The 22,874-nt window shown below is 42.5% G+C and overlaps 1 protein-coding gene across 18 annotated transcripts in view; it reads left to right on the top strand.

Annotated features, from left to right (window-relative positions):
* The first annotated feature begins 14,420 nt into the window (after positions 1-14,420).
* Positions 14,421-22,874, top strand: part of Elavl2 (ELAV like RNA binding protein 2) — a 129,286-nt gene continuing 120,832 nt past the window's right edge. For 2 of the 18 annotated variants that reach the window (XM_075944964.1, XM_075944960.1), the window contains exon 1: positions 14,421-14,984. The gene's annotated coding sequence lies outside the window, so the exon portion shown is untranslated. Of the gene's footprint in view, positions 14,985-18,882; positions 19,024-19,069; positions 19,591-22,874 lie in introns of those variants that run through there. The other 16 variants (XM_075944969.1, XM_075944967.1, XM_075944974.1 and 13 more) reach the window with 14 other exon arrangements.

The following is a 22,874-nucleotide window of genomic DNA, read 5'->3' as shown; positions in this document are numbered from 1 at the left end:
TTTAAAGGGTTTGAGCCTGAGAACATTCCAATGTTCCAATGTACGCAGAGGAGCCCTGACAAAAATAGGAGGTTTTCTCACTTCTTCTCCACCTTGTCTCTTCTAGGACCTGAGTATCCTTCCTTCTCCTTAAACTCTGTTCTCTCCCGCATATTAACATTGTTAAAGCTCAAATTCTATGAGGAAATTATTTCTGCTCCTTCCAAGGTGACAGACAAATCGCTCATCTAATAAATTAATTTCTAAACCAATGAAAGAGTGTTAAGGATAGTCTTTCTGTGGTTAATAAAAAGTCACTGTGAGCCATAAGTAACTTGAATATTCGTGTCAGGCTAGCATACCTTGTGCGTGTACACGTGAGTATGTACATGTACACATTTCTTCAGTGGTTACTCTTAATTGTGTGCCTCCTTTACCTTCACACCGGAAAGAACTTAACTTGAAGGAGAACAGTTAAAAATGAACAACAACAAAAAAAAAAAACCTAACTGAGCAGAAAAATATGACCCTGAAAAAATAAATTGGTAGGGTTGACTCATTTACTTACGTTTATTAAATAAAGGTAAAGCTACAAACATAGCTGACACTAAAGGATATCTTTGCCGGGAACGATTCTGTAATTTCCCAAGGTCATCTCTCACGTCTGTTCTTTCGTTTTACTAGCAGGAAATGGTGCTTATTCCGTATAGCCACATGGCATAAATAAAACCCTAATATATACCAACCAAATATCCTCCAGCATCAGTAATAGCATCACAGAGAGCCAACATAGTTCAAGTCACAGTTTACAAACTGCACAGTAAGGGACCAAGGATCTGAAATCTGTACTGATTTTTAAAATTCTTTGTTTTTTGCTCTAAACCAGTGGGTTTTTTTTTTTAAGTCAAATCCTCGATGAAGTTTTTTTTGTTTTTGTTTTTTAAATAAACAGGTGTGCTTAGAACTCACCTCACAATTATCAAGTGGAATTCCCTAGAGTCAAGACCAGGAGAAAGAAAAGCCCCCTCCTCAGGTGGAAAGATGCACTCTATGGCAGGTATTCTCATAAGACAAAGACTTTTTTCTTTCTTTTTCTTTTTGAGACAGGGTTTCTCTGTGTAGCCCTGGCTATTCTGGAACTCGCTTACTGTATAGATCAGTCTGGCCGCCAATGGAAAGATCCACCTGGTTCTGCATCCCAGGTGCTGGGATTAAAAGCCAGTGCCTCCACACCTGGTTAGGGAACAAGGCTCCTTTTCATCTCGGATGCTCACTGCATGTGTAAAACAGTTGCTTTTAATTTCAGTGCCCATTTTACTAACGGCAAAGCTGAGGCTTAGGACATTTGAGTGACTTGCCTAAACTCATAAATTAATGCAGGGCCAGAATGCAGGTCTGCGTGAAGACTTAACTGCCTGAACTTGAAAAGCCCTTTTAATATACAGATGGAAAATGTATGGCCCTGCTTTATAGCTGCAATTTCCCACCCAGGAGCTTCAATTTTGCTGTTTTGATTACCCTAAGACTATCCAGATTGTATGGGAATTGTTTCCTTTTATAGCCTGGAAAGAAAGCCACTGTAGTCATGTGGAAGGCAACATGGTCTAATGGCTAAAGGATGCTTTAAAATTATAAGTAAAATGTTTTTGCTTTCTTTGTATAAAGGTCACTTCTTTGCTCTTAATTCACAAATTCAAGAAACTGCTGTAATTTCACTGCAGACTTTATGCAAACGGAAGGCAAGACCAGAAGTGCATGAGTTTTCTTCCAGGTCACTTCCTCATGAAAATATTAACAATTATCTAAAATCGTTTCTGGGAGATGCAGTTCTCAGAGAGGACTGCACAACTCTAGAATCTTTTTCTTTCTGATTTAGGGATGACAGCAACATTTTCAATAGTGATGACTCATGTCTAGGACTGAAATTTGTTTTTCATGAGTTTATACATTTTTCCCCTTGAATTGCACCAAAAATGGTTTTTTAATTGGCTTTAACTCATGCCCAATAAATTGGATGAGAATTGATTGCTGCGGTCCTGTTTGGTTTAGAATTATTCAAGGCTGTGCTTTGAGTCAAATGAGTGCATGAGTGAAGGCAGCGGCACTTTCTGTGCTCCGTTCCGACAAACAAGGCTTGTAAAAGAGTTATGATTCTTATCTAAAAATTAATATTGGTGCAGTTTATAAAACTTAAAAGTATAGTGATAGAGCACTTGAAAATAGATCATATTACAAAAATGTTTCTCTAGTTAGGAATTGGGTTTTGATACCTTTCTCCCCTGTCTTAACAATACTACACATTTAGTTGAAATTCCTTTAAAATACATAGCGCCTGCCTGTCGCTCTTGTTCGGAACCCTACCATGGTTGCAGAATGCTTCTAAGTCGTGCCGTGAAATAAGAGATAAAGCAGAGAGCTGCATCATCCCACAGAGATAGACTGTGAGCCACTTTTCTGTTCTCTGAAGAGTGATTTTAAAGGCAAAAAAATTAAACAGTATGAAAATTGAATTAACTTGGGTGGCTGTTTAGGGCATTGAAATAGCAATTCACTAAATGGTACCTGTCAGCAAGCCAGTTTTTGTTCAATCTCATTCTAATTACTTACTGTATTATGATTTTCATTTACTTATGTGCCACAGAAATATAAGCAAGTCATTTCAAGGCTTTCTTTCTTTTTTTTTTTTTACTGGTTGGCAAAGGTTTGTTTTATGAAATTCTTTACTCGTGGTAGGAAAGGGTATAGTGGGTAAAAGAAATAATTAATTAATGAGGAGAGAAATTTCCCTTGATCATAATTTAGACAGATAGTAAGTGAGGAAATAGTTAACTTTCTTTTCCCAGTTAGTATCAGTAAATTGCAACTGGACAGGAAAATTATGTCTGAGGTCGTCTTAAGAACCCAGGAGAGCACGTTCTTATATTGTGGTTCCGTTGTTCTGTCATATTTGTTTCTCATCTGCATTAAGTTTAAATGTTTGATTTGGTCAGTGAAAGGTATTTTGCTTATAAAGCTCAGGGATGCCGGTCTGACATGTCTCCGAATCCAAGTCCTCAAGGACATTACTGAACCTGACCACTCCGCATATAGCAGCTGCCCCCACCTGGTGGTTGGAAGGGCAGAAGCCTGAGCTGTAGACTTTTTTCTTTTCTGTTGAAACCCCCAAGCTGTCTTTTCTGTAAAAGATAATACCTACTTAGAATTTTCACGAAGGCAACAATGCAGAAAATGTAGTGAGAGAATTAACTGTAAATCTAGTACCTTTCTGCTCAAATTAGCTTCTGGTTTAATGTTTCGGTGAGCATCCTCCATATAAAATGTAATAAGGTCGGTATTTCAGGAAACTCATATATAATTAAACAGTAAATATATACCATCCTCCCAATGGCTTTATTTACTGTACAGTTAGGGAGAAGACTCCTCAAAATATACAAAAACTAAATCACATTCTTCAAATTTCGAGACAGTATTACCTAAGGTTGAGAATATCCTAGGGCAACTTACAGTTTCAAAAATTCTAGTATTTTTCTCCAAATTGTTTTACAAAAGCAGTTATCAATTTGTTTCTCATTTATTTATTAGCAGTAGACAAGCTATCACAAATGCAAGACATGTGAACATAATTACTTTTGATATGAAATAGTTTTGTCCGTTCATCTTAATTACTTATGCCTTGTCATTTGTTCTTATTCAAGGGTTATGGCACCTGTAATCTGTGCTATCTTTAAAGAGGTTGGATTTCATATTTAAAGGTCCAATTGGGGTGTTGTGCCAAGCAGTGGGGAGGGACTTAGATTCAGACACTGTCAGTTTCCACTTGTATATCTTGGGCAAACGGTTTAACTTTAGAGTGTTGTGATGACACCTGAGTTTGGATGCCACCTAACACATAGCTTGCGTTATCTTTCTCACGAGCAGGTTAGTGTGGGAGTCACGAGGATTAAATGGAAGGACTTGCTGATGGGAAATAGCCAGTTAGTGGGTAAAACAATGCTAGGGCTCATGTCTCCTTTCTCTAAGTCGAGGGCTTCTCCCACAATTTGTATCTTTCTAGCTGGGTTTTTAATGCCCTCCGTAGGCACAAAGGTGTTTGGGGGGGGCATCCAAAACAAAGGAGGTTATCAGCAGCACAGGCCCTGGCTCCATTTCTCTTTCCTACACCCACCTTTCCCCTCTAGTTGCAAACATATTCTATGTTCAGAATCCTGCCCCTTTCCCAGTGCTGAATAGACCTATTTTGATCATCAGAATACATTGATTTTTATTAGTGTCCTGCTCCTCTCATCAAAACGCGCCAGTCTCTCCTTGCTCTCTGTTATTCTGTGATCCTGTCATTTCCTTGGAAGAAGTTTTAAATTTCAGACAAAACTTGATTTATGTTGTGGGTCTCATTTGTGGACTTTCCAGTCCCATGCTGCTCAGCCGTTCCCAAATTGACATTAGTCAGTAAAATGTAATTTGTCCTGATACTTTTGTGTCTGTACTTCCCTTAGTTGATTTTCAAAGCCAGCATGGTGACATAAGCATGCTAAAGAAACCTGACAGCTGTACCTTCCAGCCCACTGCACTCAGGAGCTAGTAGCCTGGTCTTTACCACAGTGCTGCTTTGTTACCTCTGAAACATCTTCTGTTTGTCCTGAACAACACTCCCTTCCCCTGCACACTCAACAGTAGATTTGTAGAAAGATCCTTCAGACCGAAGCTGAATGCTGTAATATATATTAATAATGCCCTCTTTATACAGACCTTATAAAGAGACGCAAACCTTCATGAATTCTTTTGATATGATTAAAACAGAAACATGCCTCTTTAAGTATTCATTTTGCATCTAGGAATTATTAGTATTCCAGAAAACACCAATGTTCTATGAGTTAAATAATGAGCACTGACATAAAAGAAAGGCTTTTCTTTTTATTGTCTGCACAAGGAATCCATAAATACCAGCAAGAGACAAAAAAAAGAAAAAAGAAAAGAAAAAAAATCTCACAGTAAATTGTGTCAAAATGATTCAAGGAAGCATCTATTTGTTCCTTCAATCAGCTTAAACAATCTGTACTTCATTCATTTATGTTATAGTTTCCAACTTGTGTGTGTAAAATCTGGTACTTTAAACAACCATCGTCTTAATTTCTAAAGCTAGGATGACAATGACCAAAGGGATGGCATTTTCTTTCTATTATAACAGAATCCCTGGCCCCAAAATGTTGGTTGATCACGAAAGCCAGTTTTTGATTTAATCATAGCAACCTTAATAGTTAAGAGGAGTTGGTGTGGAAGAGCAATAAACAAAGTTTTAGCTACTCTGCGTCTATGCATATGCATTTCTTCCTGGTGCTAATTAGACTTCCTCAGGAAGTCTGACAGTCACATGACTAGACTTGCCCTTGAGTGGGTCAGTCCTATCAAATTATAAGATACCAAATAGCCACTGGAGTTAACATAAAACCGTCTCATCTGCTTCCCACCGTGACCCACAGTGAAGTGAGACCTCCAAAGTTTATATCCATTCTTCTTAGCAGGCTCCAAAATTTTATTTCCTTCCAATTAATGACTCAGAGTCCACATCTGTAGCTATATCTTTATCAGTCCATAGCAACGGAAGCCTGGAGGAAATTGCAAAAAGCTATAAACCGTCAGCTAGTTGTGTTGTTCTGAAAGCCTGTTCTCTGGTGTCAACTTGGTATTAATTCTCCACTTTGTTTTATTCAAAACAAACAAAAGAAAACCGTATTATTAAAAGCCCTTTTATACAGCCTGTCTTTATATTCATTTAGATATTTATTTCATAGATTTTTTTTCAAGCACAGGCAACCTACGAAATTGTATGCTAGAGTAGAAATTCCTTTTAGTGCATGTAAATGGAAAAATATAACAGCATATAAAAATACACGTGGAAAGGGAGAATGAGTCTACAGAAAGTCTAGGGCAGGGACACTGGAACCGATTTCTTTCCATGCCACAAATAACTGGTAACTTTTAAAATCATCTTTTGTAAATAACAAGCATTAGAAAATAAGCATAGATTTTGTGTGTGTGTTGTGTACAATTGAATAATCAAGTGTTTCTACATTAAATAAAAATACCTTAATTTGGTTAAACTTCAGTGTTCTATATTTGATTAAATATGATTCCATCAAGTAATTAACTGAATTATAAGCTATACAGAATGCCAAACACTAACATTTGAGCCTAACTAAAGTAACAATAGCCATAATTAATGCCAAAGAGAGAACAGGTTGTAGGAACATCAGCATTCGGGAACCCTGCTCTCTGTTTCTATTAACCTTAGAAATGTTACCTAAATTCCTCATTCCTCTGCTGGGCTCCTGAATATAAGACATAATTTATGTCCCTCTCACCTCGTGGGGTTACCATGATAAATATGTAAAAGTGCATTGAGCTTTTTGTGATAAAAGGTACTATAAAAATCTAAGGTGTTTTTATTATTATATCAGTCAAATAGGATCTCAGACTCAGTTCCTTTTTGAAGACCTACAACTTTTTATGGGAGAATCATGAAATTGTATAGGGAAATATATTGGAGTCACATAGCAGGGCAGACAGAAGAATTTTATGCCTTCTGGGGCCTGTAAAACTTGGTTACAATTAGAAATATGAGAAGATATTTATCATAGAATATATCAGGTAAGACATTAATGAGAGCAAATGAAAAATATTTAAGAGACCATACGCAAGGCAGAATTCTAATTCTGGCTTTACAAAAATAAAAATGCCCAAGATTGTAGTTACTGTATATTGACCACTTCTTCTATGCAGGAACTTTGATTGTTCAATACTCATGATTATAGTTAACCTCATAGTGATACTAAATTGATCATCGCTATCATTGCTTTATAGATCAGGAAAACAAGGCTTAGAGGAGATAAGTAGAAGCAGAGTCAGGTACAAGTCAACATGTGCTGGAGTCATGACTCAAGCTCTTAATAGTTTGCAAAACTATAGGTTCTAAAAGGGCACTATTATATTATGTTAAAAATGTTGATGATCATATAATAAGAAAATTGCAGTGCGCAAACATTTAGAAGACTACACAGCAATAACACAGCACAGGCAGGCATACTGTATGTTTTATATGACACATTTACCGAGCTATTTAGATTTTCTAATTTTCTCTTTTACTAGGGGTTTCTAAAAGCCTAATCTGATTTCCATTAAACACTTACAGTCTGTAACCCTGTTTTGTTATTCTGGCACATGATGGGCACTCAAAAGATGCTCAACTCAAATTCAAGCAAGCCTTTTGTCAAAGAGGAGGGATAAATATTTAGGAACTGGATGGATTGTCACTTATTTGGCACTTACCTGATGACAAATGCTGTAACTGGAAAACTGTAATTGCCCTGTCAGATATTTTTGGTAACAGATTCGTGATCAGTTATAAACAAAAGTATTGCAGCTTTGGGGCATTTTAAAAGCTTTGGTAGCTCTGCATCTGGACTTACAGACTCTCTCCCTTCACTATATATTATCTTATTTCCCACAGAGAACTGATTCTAGAAAATCCTTAAAAACACTTTTTATACTCTTGACTATTTTGCTAGTTTTTGCCACTAGCCCTTTGGAAACAATACTGACAAATGTATATCTTATGAATTAGTGGCAAAATGGGAGATAGGAGTGGTTTTCATATTAATTTAAAAGCCAAAACAGTTTCTATTCAATGAAGAAAATTACAGTTTTCTTTTAGTTTTGAAATGTTATAATTTGAATCCATTAACTGTCTCTTTCGTCTCACAAATTTGGAGTGTGTCTTTTAGCTTTGATGTAAATTTGTATCTTTAAAAAGTTCTACCTATGTCAATAAACAATAGTTTAAATCATCTTCTGTGTATATATTTTCAATTTGCTTAAGAAAAACAAAAATAGAACCCATAGCTTAAATATTTATCGAACCTGGTAATTCAAAATTATGCTTTTTTGACAAATAAGGTATTGTTCATATGGATACTGGCAATAACACTATCGTATGGAAGAGCAGGAATTTATTAAAAGATTAGTCCTTAACATGTTTATACAGTTGCCATTATTTAAACTTCTATAACTTTATAGAAAAAGATAACATGGAAAAGAAGGATTACTTATATAACCATACATTTCTGTCTCACTGTAGGTAGGATACTCAAATCCTTTAATCATTCATGCACATACTTGACTTTTTTAAAAAAGAAAACCCAAACATCTCTTTTCTGGGTTACATATGACAAACGATTTTCATATAGTCATTCAATAGAAATGTCTTTGAGATCTCATGACTGATAATGTATTTTTGTTTATCACTAACAGTGAGTAATCTGGTCATTTCAAGGTTTAAAGAGCTCTTTTTCTTATGGGAAAAGAGTTTAATAATTACCAAGACATGCTAGGATCCTAAGTTTTTTTCTTATCCTTTCTAACAAATTTACCTGTTTTTCTTCACGTCAATGTGATTGAAATTTGCTTTATGCTTTTAGTCGTGTGCACTCTGGCATTGATCTAAATTTGAGGGTTAAGCAAAACAAAAGCAGATTGATTTTCTGAGTCTGGGTCAGCTATGTGATGATGCTTGAAGGTACTTTTTATGATGTGTCTAAATATTGTATATTTATGCTGAGTATAAATATTGTAGGGCATATACCCTCTTGTAAACATCATGACTCGACACCCACGGTGGACTTGCGTTTAAGACACTTAGGAAACAGAGTACAAGGTCCAGTGCCAGGCTGTTAGAGTCAGGACAACACATCAGGGCTTATAGGTTGGTCTTCATGCCTATTAAATCGTGAGGTAGCATCCATTCAAATATCAAGTTTCAATCCTCATAAGCGGGCAGAGGAGTGTGGAACTGAAACATTCTATCTGGAAAGCTGGAATCTGCTACAAACCTTGACCGAGTTTCCTCAATTATCCTATTTTAATGAGCTGTGTAAAGGGGGAGGGAGTTGAAATACAACTGTTATCCGTACAGTTAGCTAAGAGGATTCTTTACAGTAGTTGATGACTTCTCAATCTATTCTAAAAGGTGGGCAGGGAGGAGGCCCTTTCACTTAGAGACTAAAGGCCAGGTTATAGTCGCCTGGCTCCGGAAAGTCTTATATCCGAGTTGATGTGCTTTTCTTACAGAGGAAGGAAAACTTTGGAGACTATTTGAAAGCCAGTTCCTCTGCCCTCTGCCCCCTGCTCTGAGCTAGAGTCCCCTTTCACATCAGGTTGGATCCAGTTGTTACTTAAGCTCGTTTTCATCAACTTCATGCCCGAACACTGAGTCCCTTTCCCACTGCTCACCGCATCCCTTTCCCAGATAAATTTAAAACCTGTTGGGCTTTTCCTTCCTTTGCCCCTATACCTTATAAACAAAACCAGACACAAAGTCCCACTGCAGGCGCCCCCTCTCTGCCTGCCGAAAGCATTCTAATGTCAGTTTGCTTTCGGAGTCTCTCAGCAGCCGGCTGCTTCTGCCACCTGAATTTCAATTTCTTAATTCACAGCCAAGATGAAACAGAAAGGAGCAGGATCCGGGCTGCCCTCTACATTGGGTTGGGCTTATCAAGCGTGAAGTTTGGCGCTTTGCAAACCTATTCAAGCGATTATCTGTTGAGGACCTCTCCAGCCATCTCCATCTCTGCAGCGGGCTGATAAGACAGCTGTTTCACTAGCCGCGGTCTCCCCGGGCCTCAGTCTTCAGATATAAACCCCGCCTTTGTCACCGTGCCCCGGTGCTGTCGTTTGCACTGTGGGGCAAGGGTTGATCTTAACACACGTGGGGGGAAAATGTGAGTGTGCGTGAGAGAGGAGGAAGGAGAAAAGGGAGTGGGAAGGGGGGGGGGGTTCTGGAGGGGGAGGAAAAGAGTTGGAGACCTGAGGGAGCTGGGGGCAGGGAGCTCGCCGGGCATAGTTGATGGCTGTGATTGACTGGTTGGTCAGCCCGGCTTTATTATTTCAAATTAGACGTGGATCGCACACAAGTGGAAACATAAATCTTCAATATAAGAAAGAGCCTCTGAGCATCGGAAGCAGAGAAACCGTTTCTTCTCAGGTCCGGGTAAAGGGGCGGGCGAAAAGACTGATTGCTACCATCTGAGACAGATGGTTTCCTTTAACTTTGGAAACTGCTATTTTTAATTACTTGTATTAATTTTGCATGAGCTGTATTGGCTGCAGGAGGAAGCTTAGAGAAGGCTGTTAGCATCACTGAAAGAAACGGACACGAGGCTCTGATTTGCCCTGTATGCACCTCCAGGTTGTTTTTTTTTCCCCCACTCGCCCGATTGCCTGGATGTTCCCCTTCATGAGAGCAGAGATGCGAGTTTATCCTCCTAAAAGTTCCTCCTGAGCAACCGACGCAAGAAAATAGGAGGATATTCGTGGGAGCGTTTCCGTAAATGATCTTTGATCGCAGGCTGAAACACAGTGGGGCACGTGCGACCGATCTCGGTCTGAAATCGACCGGCAAAGGGCTTAAACAAGAAAGTGACTCACAAATTTTCTTGAGGGCAGAGGGAGACAAGTGGGGTGACAATATAGGGTCATCTCCCAAGACTGGCTGGAAACTAGTTATATATAGTTGCGTGTGTATGTAGTTATGTATATACACACATATGTATACACATGTATACATTTGAATAACATAGTTCACATGTCTCTTCAGGTTAAATAGGAACCGGAGGAGTTCTCCTCGAGTATATTGTATTCTATAGCCCTTCCCCTGGAAGAGGAGCTTGAAGACAAGAAAAGGCTGTTTGTGATCTTGCTTATTGTCTTCCTAGACATTGTCCTTGCTGGGGCGTTTGCAGTATAAAGGGTCCTCTGCAGAACAGTCTTGAGGTACTCACCTTAAAGGGTGAAAGACCCCCCCCTTTGCCAGGGAGTGAAAGCACCCCAGAAAAGAACTAGTAAAGTCAGGGATGAGTTCTTGTTGCCATTCCCACTGGGAAATTTCAGAATGAAAAACTCTGGAGTAGGTTTGCCAGACTTTCCGAGATTACCGGGATTTGCATTTGTTTTGCAAGAACACTTTAAAGAAAGGAATGCTCCTCCAGGCCGGGGTTGGGGGTGGTTGAGGAAGACACCACACAACCGGACTCTAACTCTGGGGTTTGTCACAGTGACCCGAGCTTAATTCCAAACAAACCTGTTTCTATGCCCGGCAGTCTCCGCCTCAAATCGGTGGTATAAAAGGTTCCACCCAAAGTGTTCTTACCGAGTCTCAGAGGGAGAAACAGAAAATACCGTACTAATCTTCCAAGCTTTACCCTGCACGCTAAGCTAGTCTCTGTCCATGGTGCTAATTCCTGCCTCATTCTCCTATAGACTCTAAGGACCTAAACGCACAAAAGTGTCCAGTATTTCCACAACTTTTTCTGTGTTTGAGACAGTAAAAAGGAAGCTGAAATACTCATTTAAGAAAGAAAAGTAAAAAAGGTAGTGGGCAAGTTATATAATAACATTTCTTATGAAGGATTTAAATAGCATTTTTCCATTATAAACATAAAACCTCTCCAAAGCCCAACAGTTAGAAAATAATATTTTAAATCATTTGAGAGGGTAAATTATTTAGAATTTCTGAGGCAAATCAAATGCCAATTCATACACATAGCCGAGCTGCTTTATTTCCTGTTTGAAAAAGTTACAAAGAGTTTGCAGAGTCTCTAATTATGTTCAGGTCACCCTTTCTCCGCCCGAGGAAGGGCTCCTGCGAGGAAGTTATTTATTTTAAACAACACTGCCCACAGCAGCTTTAAGTATTCCTGGGAGGGACATGTTCTTTCCTGAGAAAGCCTCAGTGAAACAGTTGAATCCTTTAATTTTCAGCTCTGCAAAGCATTACTTGGCAATTTTTATTAATATTCAGCTTTTCTCCACACCCCCAGCAGCTCCCCAAACTCTCTCCTTTCTTCCTCAAGCCCAAACCATGCTGAAGGCTTGGAGAGAGTGTTGGAGCTCTCATGACTTAATCAGAATTTGAATATCTTGGAAAAAAAAACCTGTTTATCTAATGCAAGTTCAGGTGCCGAGGATAATTCTTTTTCTTCATTATGAATCAAGGGGGATTGATTAAAATTTGTGTTTAATTTAGGGAGGATGTTTGCACATAGTCTTCATTAATTGCTAGAAGTGCTGTGTCCCATAATGTTCCCGGGTAAGACGTGAATTCCAAAGGGAAGTCTATATCAGGATATCACTGGTATTAACACAGTTGTCATTTTGTTTTATTTTGAAAAGTCGGAAAGGTAAATGTTGCTTATCTATTTAAAAGTTTTAAAATTTAACAATGGTCTTCTTTAAGGAGTAAACTCCTGTTTCGGATATTGTCAATTTCCTTAGCAATGTAAGTCTGTGTTATCTCCAGAGAATAGACAACATGTTGAATGAAACAATAGTTTGAGAATTTTCCACCTCCGTCAAACTGAGAAAATGCATATATACTGAATCCACAGAATTTAGTACTTTTTCATTTGAATGAACAGCATTACTGTTTTCATGTAATAGCTTTATGAGTGCTTTTCCAACCATAAAAAGTATTTGTGTATTTACAAAGGTAAGGATTTTCTTCAAAGTGCTACAATGATAAGAACTTACAAAAATAATACAATATCAAAGTGTGAATATGGTCATAAGGAGAAAATCTAGTTCATTGCCTATATAACTCTGAATAAACAAGACAATAGCATACTTCTGCCTAAATGATCCTTCTTTCCTTGCGCTGAACTGGCAGGTGAGAGGTGGTACCGAAGGGTTACTAGAGGAGACCTAGGCTTCTGTTAGTCTCACTTCTATTGTAAACAGGGATACACTCTTCTTATGTTTAGCCTCCTGCCTTCATTTCTTCAAGCTACTGTTTTTTTCTTAATTTTTGCTTGTAGTTTCACTTGAGACTATATAATAGTTTTAAGTTGACATTAAGACCCCAAGAGCTATTGTTATATAAAAAGTAGGAAACTAGGAAATTATAATTATAAATAGTAATCATACATATAGGCTGAGGCCCCTTTTCCTAACCCCTGTTATTGTTATGCAAAGTAATATGACTTAGACACTGTTACACAGGTTAAATAGGAGCTAAACAGGTCCCCAGTTCTTTGTCATTAATCATGTATCAAACTCAAGGACACTCCGAAGGAACAATGATTTACTTCCCACTTCCAAGTCATTTTGCTCTCAGACCATCTTTCTCTCCCTTCTGACAGCCCACCTCCCTGCAGTCTTCACTTCTCACTAGCACCTTCCCTCCTTTGCATTGTCAGAAACAGCAACCAGCAACAAATAAACAGGCAAAATGATCTTTGAGAGAAGAGAGGTTATGTAAGAAATAGATGTACTCTCTAGGAAGTTGATGCTAGCTGTCAAAACTGAAAAATTCCATCTGGAAATGAGCTAGGGGGATATTGCTTCTCCTTATAACTCGAGGCAAGCAAGTAACCCCACTTTCACTGAAAGGAAGAAATAAATGAGTAAGCCTGTATTTTGGCTTTCTGAATATTAATAAAATATGTGGTTGGAATAAAGAAGCCTTCATCCATAAAGCAAAAACAGACAGCACTAGGTCTACTGGTTAAACTTTTGAATACTCAAAAAAAAACCTGGTAAAGGCTGAGCTATCTTTACTGTCAGCAATCCATGTGTGGTCCCAGAACTGTATGGCCAGCAAATGCAGAGGAGTGGCTTGTTCTAATTTATATACAGCTGCTCTTTTTACCTTCAAGTGAGGGACCTTATCTCCACTCAGTACCTGTTTTTTTGTACAGGACGTTTATGCTTCCCCTTTCCTATTCTGCCATGAACTGAAAGCTAATTTAAACTGTGCAGCTTTCATTTAAGCCACTTTCTTTTTTAAAATTCCAGAGAGAGAGAGAGAGAGAGAGAGAGAGAGAGAGAGAGAGAGAGAGAGAGAGAGAGAGAGAGAGAATCAATGTGCACACATTAAAACAGCAACACACACAGCTACCTAATATCTAGTATAGATTTACAGATTACTGGAACACAAACCGAAAAAGGCATGCGGACAAGTAATGGGTGTACGTTCATCCCTCTCAGATCAAAGAGAGGGGCTCTCAATGACTCATACATACCGGACAGTTTACTATTATAAAGAAATATGCCAAAGATGCAGCCGTGAGGGAAAATAAAACGAATCTTTCGGAAGCAGAAAGACTTAAGAGGAAAATAGATGGTGCCATATCGCAAACTCTCATAGTACAGTTCCACCCTCCCACGTTGCTCTCTCCCATCTCTTTTTGCTTCTTGCATTTCCCTTCGCCGCCAGTGTTAAGTGTGTACCTCTCCGCACAACTTACCTTGAAACGGGACTCCATTGAGTTCTCGAGAGTGACACAGGTCCCTAGCCAATCGTCTAGCAGAACTTCGCCTGGGCGGCCTCAGCGGAAGCGTCTGGTCCAATCAGGAACCTGGGGCGATGAGCAAGTTACGTTGTGGCACGACTCGGCGTATACTTCCGCGCGTGCTGCCCGGGATAGGACTCTGGCAGAGCAGCTGCACACACGGCAGTGCGGAGGCAGAGAAGGGGTTGGTGATACGGTGCTATAAATCTGTGGTCCAGTCCACCTCCCTTTTAAGACGTCCTCCCCCCTTATTTCTGTTCTCACTTAGAGATGCAGCAGCTTACTCCTGTAGCGACCTACTAAAAAGCAACAAGGAGAAAGACATCGTCTTTTTGAAAAAACGTTCTTTCGTCTCTTTTCTTTGTTCCTTGGTTTGTTTTTCTTGCCCCTTTTTGTTTAGTTGAACGGCAGTAGGAGGGTAGTCTCTCCGTCTTTTTAAACTCTCTTTTTTAAGTTTCCCCTCCCCTTTCATATTTTTTTCATCATTTCTTTTAGCATTGGACTTTGGGGTCGAGAGCATTTCTTTTTATTTGTTTCTTTTAAGCCGAGCACAGTTTAGGTTTCGTGCTGTCTTAAGAGAACTATCCAGCAGCTTCTTGCTCATCCTTATTGGGAGAACTGCACCGTTACTTTAAAAACACACATACACAAAAACCTTAAGGGAGAAAGGTAAGTTTCGGTTTGGTTTCTTTAATCATTAGTTGCAGCGATGCGCTGGCAAACCCAGAAAACCTGTAAGTGAGCGGAATACAGAATGTGAAGTTAATTGCACATGTTTGCCTCATTTCAAAGCGACTGCTTTGCTTTTTTTTTTAAATTCTAGAGAGTCAGACTAAAAGACAGTGGACGCATGCTTAACGTACTGAATTTTCGTAAATGTCACAGGCAGAAACTTAAGTGGTAAATGTGGTCAAGATACAGCAGGGCTACAATGGGAGGATAGATGCTGAGTGAGCCTAGGGGTTGAGGTTGGAAGTTCATTTCGTGGGAAGAGAGGGATAACTTGAATTTTGGGGGAAATGCATGCCTCTACTTTCGCAAAGGAATCGGAGAACTGGGGAAATTGGAAGCCTGGACTTGCTTGCAGATTAGACCAGGGGAAAAACCCCTCAGCTTAATTGCATTAACCAGATAGCATGTGCTGGGGAGAGGGGATTGCCAGATGGAATTTAGATGCTGCACCAGGCAGCGAGTTGTAGTTGACTGAAAAAAGTACATAGAGCCTGAGGGCTGGGGCTGGGTTGGGGCTGGGGTGGTTAGAAGCTGTCAAAACTCATCATTGCCAGAGACGAGGTCTCTGATTCACGGATTCCAATGATAGTAATTCAGATTTAAAACAAGATTGTCAATTTGGGGCCGAATCTTTGAGCCTGTACCGGATATGAGATTCCCTTTGTTCAGAAAAACGTAAATAAGATCCGTGGAGCTGTGTGAGAGAAGCGGCGGCTGCTTGGGAACCTCGCGGTGCTGGGCGCTGGGCAGTGGATTCCAAGCCCTGTCCTTGGTCCTACGCGGCGGAGCCCGCCTTCCGGGAGAGAGGGACTTGCTGGCAGCCGCGAGGCAGCGCAGCTACCCTGGGAGCTGAGTCGGCTGCACAGCCCTCAGCCCCTCCTCGCAGCTCCCCTTCCTCGAGTAGCTATTGTTAAAACTGACGCCGGGAGAAAGATGGTTGGGGACCAGACACTGGGCAGACAGGCACACGCTTCATTTTAACTTTTGTGATTTCTCCGGGTGCAGGGGAAACCAGTCGGCGTTCTACTCCGAAAGAGCGAATCCGGGTAGACGTGGGAAAGGGGGAGGATGCTCGCCGGGCGAGGAGGGCGGGGGAGGTGGTGGCGGACCGAGGTGCTGGCTTTGCCTCGGAGAAGTTTAAATTATTGGCACAAGGGGGTGTGGGTGAGTGTGTGCGTGTGAGCGCCGAGTGGTGCTCAAGACGCAAAGTATGGGGGCAAGGTACAAAGCTGGCCCGGGGGGTTCTTCTCTCGGTGCTCCTTACCCCACCCACACGCTGGTTCGAAAATCCAGCACTCTGCCAGCGCCCCCCTCCCCTAACTCGACTCTGTCAAGGGCGTGGGGGCTAGGGATGGCAAGGTGGCAATGCCCACCCTGAAGCCCCGTGGCAGACAGGACTTCTCGTGGCCATTGTTGCTTAATTTATGCCCAGCACGTTGCTACGGCATCCACCTATGTCACGTCTATAAAGAATTAATAGGAGAGCTGTATAATTGTGGCAGATTGGAGGGTGGGCACGTTCCCCATTTTCTATTTTCAAGTATCTGTTATCGAAACTGACCTTGAGATTGGTTGTTTTCTCTCCTAATTACAGCTTCAGGTCTGGCTTTATTGTGTAGAGGGTGAAAAAAAATAATCAGCCATTTAGTGTTTACTCTTCACACTGCTGGACGGGGATGAATGTCCATGTCCTTCTTCCCTGAAATGCACGGGTTCTGCCCTTTACCCCATCCATGTACAAACATTCCATTTGCTTAAGACTCTAAACCTTCAGCCTCCCTCTACACCTCTGTTTATTAGAGCTATTGCCAGGGCAGTGGGGGTGGGAGATACATCTGTTTTATTTTCTGGGCCTACTATTAACTGTCACCTAAAAAGGTAGGCTTAGTATGAAGGGGGGTGGGAGAGTACAACATAGACAGTAGTAACCCAATAAATTATCTTCCTAAATGATAATCACTTCCTAAAGGTCATGGAAAGGATGTTTGTGTTCTGTGGGGAAAGGAAGGTTAGGGATGTTTGTGCCCGGAAGATAATCCTTGTAAAATGGCTTCTTAAATGGGACATCTGAGAGATTTGTCAAAATCAAACAAACAAGTCCACGGAAAAGAAAAAAATGTTGAGTGTTTCAATGTCATCATTTCAGAGATTAATTAAAAAGCTGTTTCCGCCTGTTATCACTGCCATTCCCGGAACCCATCTTAACAGACTCTTGAGTCTCCCCCTTCATGCTTTTCACCAAGGGTTGGGGCATTTCTTTATAAAGCTAACTGGTTTGGGAGTTCTCTAGGAGAACGAAGATTGTAGACCAGAAGTGGTTTAGTAGACTTGGAAAGTGTCTGTTGAGAGAGGTCGCCTAACTTCAAGCAGACATCTTCAGAAAGTAGAGTGAAGGGTATTGGAAGGGTTTCAGGTCTAGATGAGCAAAATGGGTAGGCCCATTTCTCCCCAACATTTCAAAACCGGCATTCTTAGCCATAATGCATGCCTGGGACAGGAATATTATAATTAACTGTTTAGAGGGAGGTCAAAGAGGCACAGGCGCTTGCTTTGAGCGGATTTCTCAGGAATCCGCACAAAGTCAGCTAAGGTCATTTAATTCTAAATCTGATTTGGGGTGACACAGAAATGCTGATGTTGAATCAATTAGCTATTTCTGGTGTCCCCAACCTGGGTCTTCCAAATTGAGGATGGCCTGTCTCCATTTTGACCATGATTGTGTTCCCTAATTTACTATGCCTGATTTCACTTCCCTTTAGAGGGTAAATTTGCCTCCCCCACCCAGCCCTGGGTTAGAGGAGTCCTTCCTCCCCGCCCGTCGCATGGGGGCGGGGAGCGCTGGGCGCCCTTAGCAAACCTTGCTGCATCAAACCCGCATCATGTCCTTGAAGCTGTAACCTCCATCACGTTCTTGCGGTGACTCAATCGCCCACTGTTCAGTTCTTTCCTCCTGCCTCCCGCAATTTCAGGTAGGTATGACAGGTGATGTTTTTAAATGTAGTTTTCTAAAGGGAAGGGTTAAAGCCGAAACCTTTTCAATAATAGAAAAAAAAAATCCCAGTACGACAGGTGCTCTGGTAATTAAGTCGCCAAGCAGGTGTAAAAAACGTGCGCGGCTCTGTCTCCCAGTCTCGGGTCTGGGTCCAGAGCAGACCCAGGTTTTTCGGGGTAAAGGGGGTGGGGGGTTGAGCCAGGTGAACGAAGCAGGCAAGGGATAGAGAGCATTCGGACGCCCCCTCGGAGTTGGGCCTTTTCCTGGCTGGCGTGGGGGTCCTAGGAGAATGTGGTTCACGGCAGGTGCAAGCATGGTCGAGTGCAGGATTTCCTACTTCACATCTTAAGCAGAGCATAGCACCCCTCTCAGATAGATACTCAGGGTTTATTTAGACCTCAGATTCTGTCTAGGGAGGTGGAAATGCACAGCGGGGGCTAAGCTTTTAGTTTCCCGTCGAGGTACAGGACCTTTGGGCTTTGGACGAGGGGGGAGAAAATGAGCCTTTAAAAATTCTTGAAAAACATGTATTCTCTGTGTGTATCTAGACCTACACTTGGAGCACGTACACATGTCCAAAGTGACCCCTTGCACAAGCCGGGGTCTCTGGGGTCACTGTTCCGAACCTCTCGGTGTGTGTGTGCAAACTTATTCGGGCGGCCCCGGGGAGCCCAGTGGAGGACGCCTAGCGGGAGCTTCTGCCCCTGAGGGTGGCGGAACTGGGCACACACACGGGCCGGCTGGCGGCGTGGCGAGCTCGCCTCGGCCCCGCCTCCTGGCGCGCTGCCAGGCAAGCCCCGCCTCCCCGCCCAGCTACAAACGGCGGGACCGCGGCGCCCCAGCGTCACTGAGGCAGCAGCCGGCCGGTAGGGCGGGGTTCCGCCGGGTTCCAGTCCGCCTTCCCGCCGCCGCCAGCGTGACTCCTGTGAGCGGTGCTGACGGCCGGCGGCGCGAGCCGTGGGAGCTGCAGCCGAGCCGCAGCAGGCAAGTGTGGGGGGCGTGGGTGGGGGCGGGGACGGCCGCTCCTCCACTGGCTCCAGCCCAGACTCCCGGTGCCCCCCGGACTCGGGTGTCCGCCGCAGCGCTAGGCAGCGTCCGGCTCGTATCCGCCCGAACGAGCGCTGGCCGGTTCGGGGCGACCACGCCGCTGGCGACAGCGGGAGGTAGCGCCCTCGAAGTTCCTGCAGGGGACCGGGAGCCCGGCACCACCCCTCCCGTGGGCCCGGGTCGGCGGTGGGGCGGTGGGAGCAGAGTGGGCCTGGGAGCAGAGTGGGGCTGGTGGCGCCAGCCGCGTGCACGGGCGTGGACGTACTCTGCACCGCGGCGTGTAGCGCCACCGGGAAAAACTGCGCCCAGACGCAGGTGAGTGCATTGGAGGGAGTGTGGGGGAGGGGGCTTCCCGCCCCAGCGCCCGCTTCCTGTGGCGCCTGCGGCCGCCTTGTGGGAGGACACGCAGCTGCTCTTCGTGCGGGAGCGCGGCGGTGGTGTCTGGCGTGTGCCCACCTGGGACGGCGTCTGGAGACTTGGAGAGGCCACGCGTGGTGTGCCGGGGTAGCGTAAGGCCGTGGGCGCTCGGGGCGGGAGCGGTAGTGATCCCCTTTTGCGTGTGAGGCGCAGCGGTGCGAGGTTGCAGCCGGCGATCGCATCCCCGGGTCTGCGCGCTACTGGCGCGAAGCGCGGATGCTCTGCTGCTCTCCGCAGGCTTCGGGGTTTAGCTAGCTTACCGCCTTTAGGTAGCTCACCGTGAGTCCTGCGTTTGCTCCTGCATTTACCCGGCTAAAATCTCCCGAGGCCTTAGTGCAAGACTAGTGAGCGCACTGGGGAGACTGAAGGAGCCAGGCGGACCAACCAAACTGGGTTTACCAGCAGGTGCGGCGGCCGTGGTGACAATGACCAGCAGTCATTCCACGGAAAAGCCAACCACTTAATACAGGGCCAGAGCGCAAAAAAACACCATGCTTCTAGGTGTGAGCTGAGCCTGGAGTTTTTACCTGTTCAGATCGTCATTTACAATTGTATGCATATTTACTACTTCCATCTTTACGATGAAAATTTCCATCTTCTTGTCTCCTCTTTACATTTTCTTAAATTGTGGAAAAAGGAGGAATTGCTACCAGTTATGTGCTATCATTTAATTCCTTCTTCCAAAGAACAGTGGTTAGCACTGCCGAGATACAATACCTTCTGAAAGGACAAAAGAGCCTTAAGAAGCAGTTTTTCTTTCCATCTTATCCTTAATAATTCTGTCTTCTCAAAAACGTAGCCCAGTGTCAAAACTTAAGGCAAAAAGTCATTGACTTGAGTGCCAGTTGGGGGTGGTTTTCCCATTCTCCTAATTGAAACCTGCTTATTTGAAATTGTTTAGTTGCGTCAGAACGCAGCCTTGTCTAGAACCGTTTGTCCAGATTCCTCGAGTTTCATGTTTGTGCTGTTGGTAGTTTTGTTTGTTTGTTAGAAGCTGACCTGGAGTCTCCATTTTGGCGAACAGGTGTAAAGCTCTCCTGGATCTGTATCTTCTTTCTTCATCTGGCGCTTTAGGTATGCAAATAGAGACAATTTGCTGGATGGCTCTGAGTAGTCCTGTATTTCTTTTCCAGTTCTTGGTGTGGTGCGGGGTAGAAAAATCCATAAAGAAACACATTCCTTTCATCCCTTCCCGTGTGTCTCCTTGTTGCCTGTTTGAGTGACTAAGTTGTCATTTACAAAGTATGAAGGAATATGTTTTAAGTGTTTCCAGGTCTAAGTGTGTCCTCCCCAGTGTGGTGTTGGGAGTGAAGCCAGGCCACTGCTGACGCTGCTCACACCACTTGTGTCTAATTCCTAGTACTGGTCAGTGTCCACCAGCCCACCTGTTCACCACGGTACCTGTTTTACTTACCTAGGCCTAAGAGGTGCCAGTCATTGGAAGTCTGAATTGGTTCTGAGTTTTGGTTAGTTGGTTGTAGCTTCTCACCATAAAGTTCCATTTTTTTTTTTTATTTTAATAAAGACTCCAGGCTTCATTAGTAGGTGATGGGAGAACTGTGCCGGGAGCCACAATCCCTCTGCTCTATTCCTTGCTGTAGTCTCTGTTCTCTGCACGGCCAGATGGTTATGGCCGAACCCTGGAAACTACCCTCAGCTGTTGGTGCTTTTCTTGTTAACATAAATATATATATAATAGTTTTTTTTTTCCCATTTTCTCTTCTAGAAGCAAGTCCCAAGTTCTCTTAAAGGACACATCAGAGCCATCCAGAATACTCTGACTGCTAAGTTACAATCACATGTTTCTCTCTACTTGGAAATTTTTTTTTTAAACCAGTGACATTTTTCTGGTATTATTTGCATGATACAAGAGCACCAGCACCATAGTGGTGAATCGTCCTTAGGCTCCTTTACTCCTCTGAAGGACCGTGTACTCTGAAATACCCCAGACATTTTTCATTGTCGCCTGATAGTGTCAGTTCCTTTCCTCTCATCTGAGATCTTACTAAGCCTTCCATGTTGTCACGTTCTCATTAGCACCTTTATTGCCGTGATTCTTATTTGGAAGAGAGAGAAACTGGAGAGCTGGCCTGACGAGGTTACCCTTCTGTTAGCATCGAGTGGGACAGGTTGCGTTACCTTGGGCCTAAATTTTCTACCGCCCTTCAGAGAAAAACATGCCAGTAATCCACCTCAATTCTTCCTGTTGCTGTGGGGTCTTCAGCTGGACCGACCACATCCCACATTTCTGATGGTTTGGTTTTTAATTTAACATGGTGCTTTTCTAGAGTCTGGGCTGCCTTATGCACTCTGGGATCGGAACAGTTTTATAACTTTCCCTACTTGACTTAGACATCTTGAATTTTTGAACAAGGGCACTCTGTTTTTAATTTGTGTTGGTACCTACAGATTAGCTTATCCTGGTTAGGTACATTCTTAATGTGTGTGGTCTTTCTGCTGATAAATAACTATATGCAGGCTCTGTACTTACTGGGATGCCACACCCTGCTCCCGAGGACAGAAAATTATATCGGATGTTCAATTGGTTGGGCCAGTGTCATTTTCTGATGGTCCTCATTGAATCCATGTGTTGTGGTTTCATGACAAATCTGCTATTGCATGTTCTAATATGCAATGATTGTGTATTTAACTTTCTTCAAGATGCTAGCTGGCTAGTTCATTAGTTTTGGATTTTAAGCAATATAAATTGAAGCCGAAATGGGGACATGTATAAGCTTCAAAAACAATGTTTTATGCACATGTTTTAATGTAGGTTTAAATGACAGCTTTCAGAATCAATAGTAGAAATTTCATGTTATAAAATCCCAAGTCTTGACTAAGTGTTTAGGAAAATTTTTAGTAAAAAACGAACAGATCTGCTATTTAGCTTGGTCATTTACTTCATAATTTTCACTGTCGTGAGGTCACTAGGAAAATTTCTATTTCAAGGGAAAATTCCCTGTGTCTTTAACCCGTCCTCTGAGCCTGTGAGACAAAACCAAAGGCAGTTAGTTCTGTGTGGTGTTCTCAATCGACCCCCAGTGTGGATTCTAAATTTCTAGACATTGGTATTTATAGAAAGAATCTGCTTTTGGACAGGGTGTTGTCTTCTCAAACAACGTGTGGTGTATTGAAAGCATCCACTTTACCGACGCTCTTAACTCCGTGTTTCCTTTTTGACTGGTTACTGAATAGTTTGTGGAATGACAGGTTTCCCTGTGAGCCATCTTCATACCTAGAAGGATAAGGGCTTTGGGAAGGAATGTGACATGGGAAACAGCCAAGAAGGTCATAAGAGTAAGTGTCATGCTATTAAAAACGACATCAGTTTATAGTTTGTCTCACTTATAATAAATTAATTGGTGTTTTAA

The sequence above is a fragment of the Microtus pennsylvanicus genome, chromosome 13 (genome assembly GCF_037038515.1).
Source record: "Microtus pennsylvanicus isolate mMicPen1 chromosome 13, mMicPen1.hap1, whole genome shotgun sequence".
Lineage (NCBI taxonomy): Eukaryota > Metazoa > Chordata > Mammalia > Rodentia > Cricetidae > Microtus > Microtus pennsylvanicus.
Note: the sequence above shows the minus strand (reverse complement) of the source record. Positions and strands in the feature narration are given on the sequence as shown.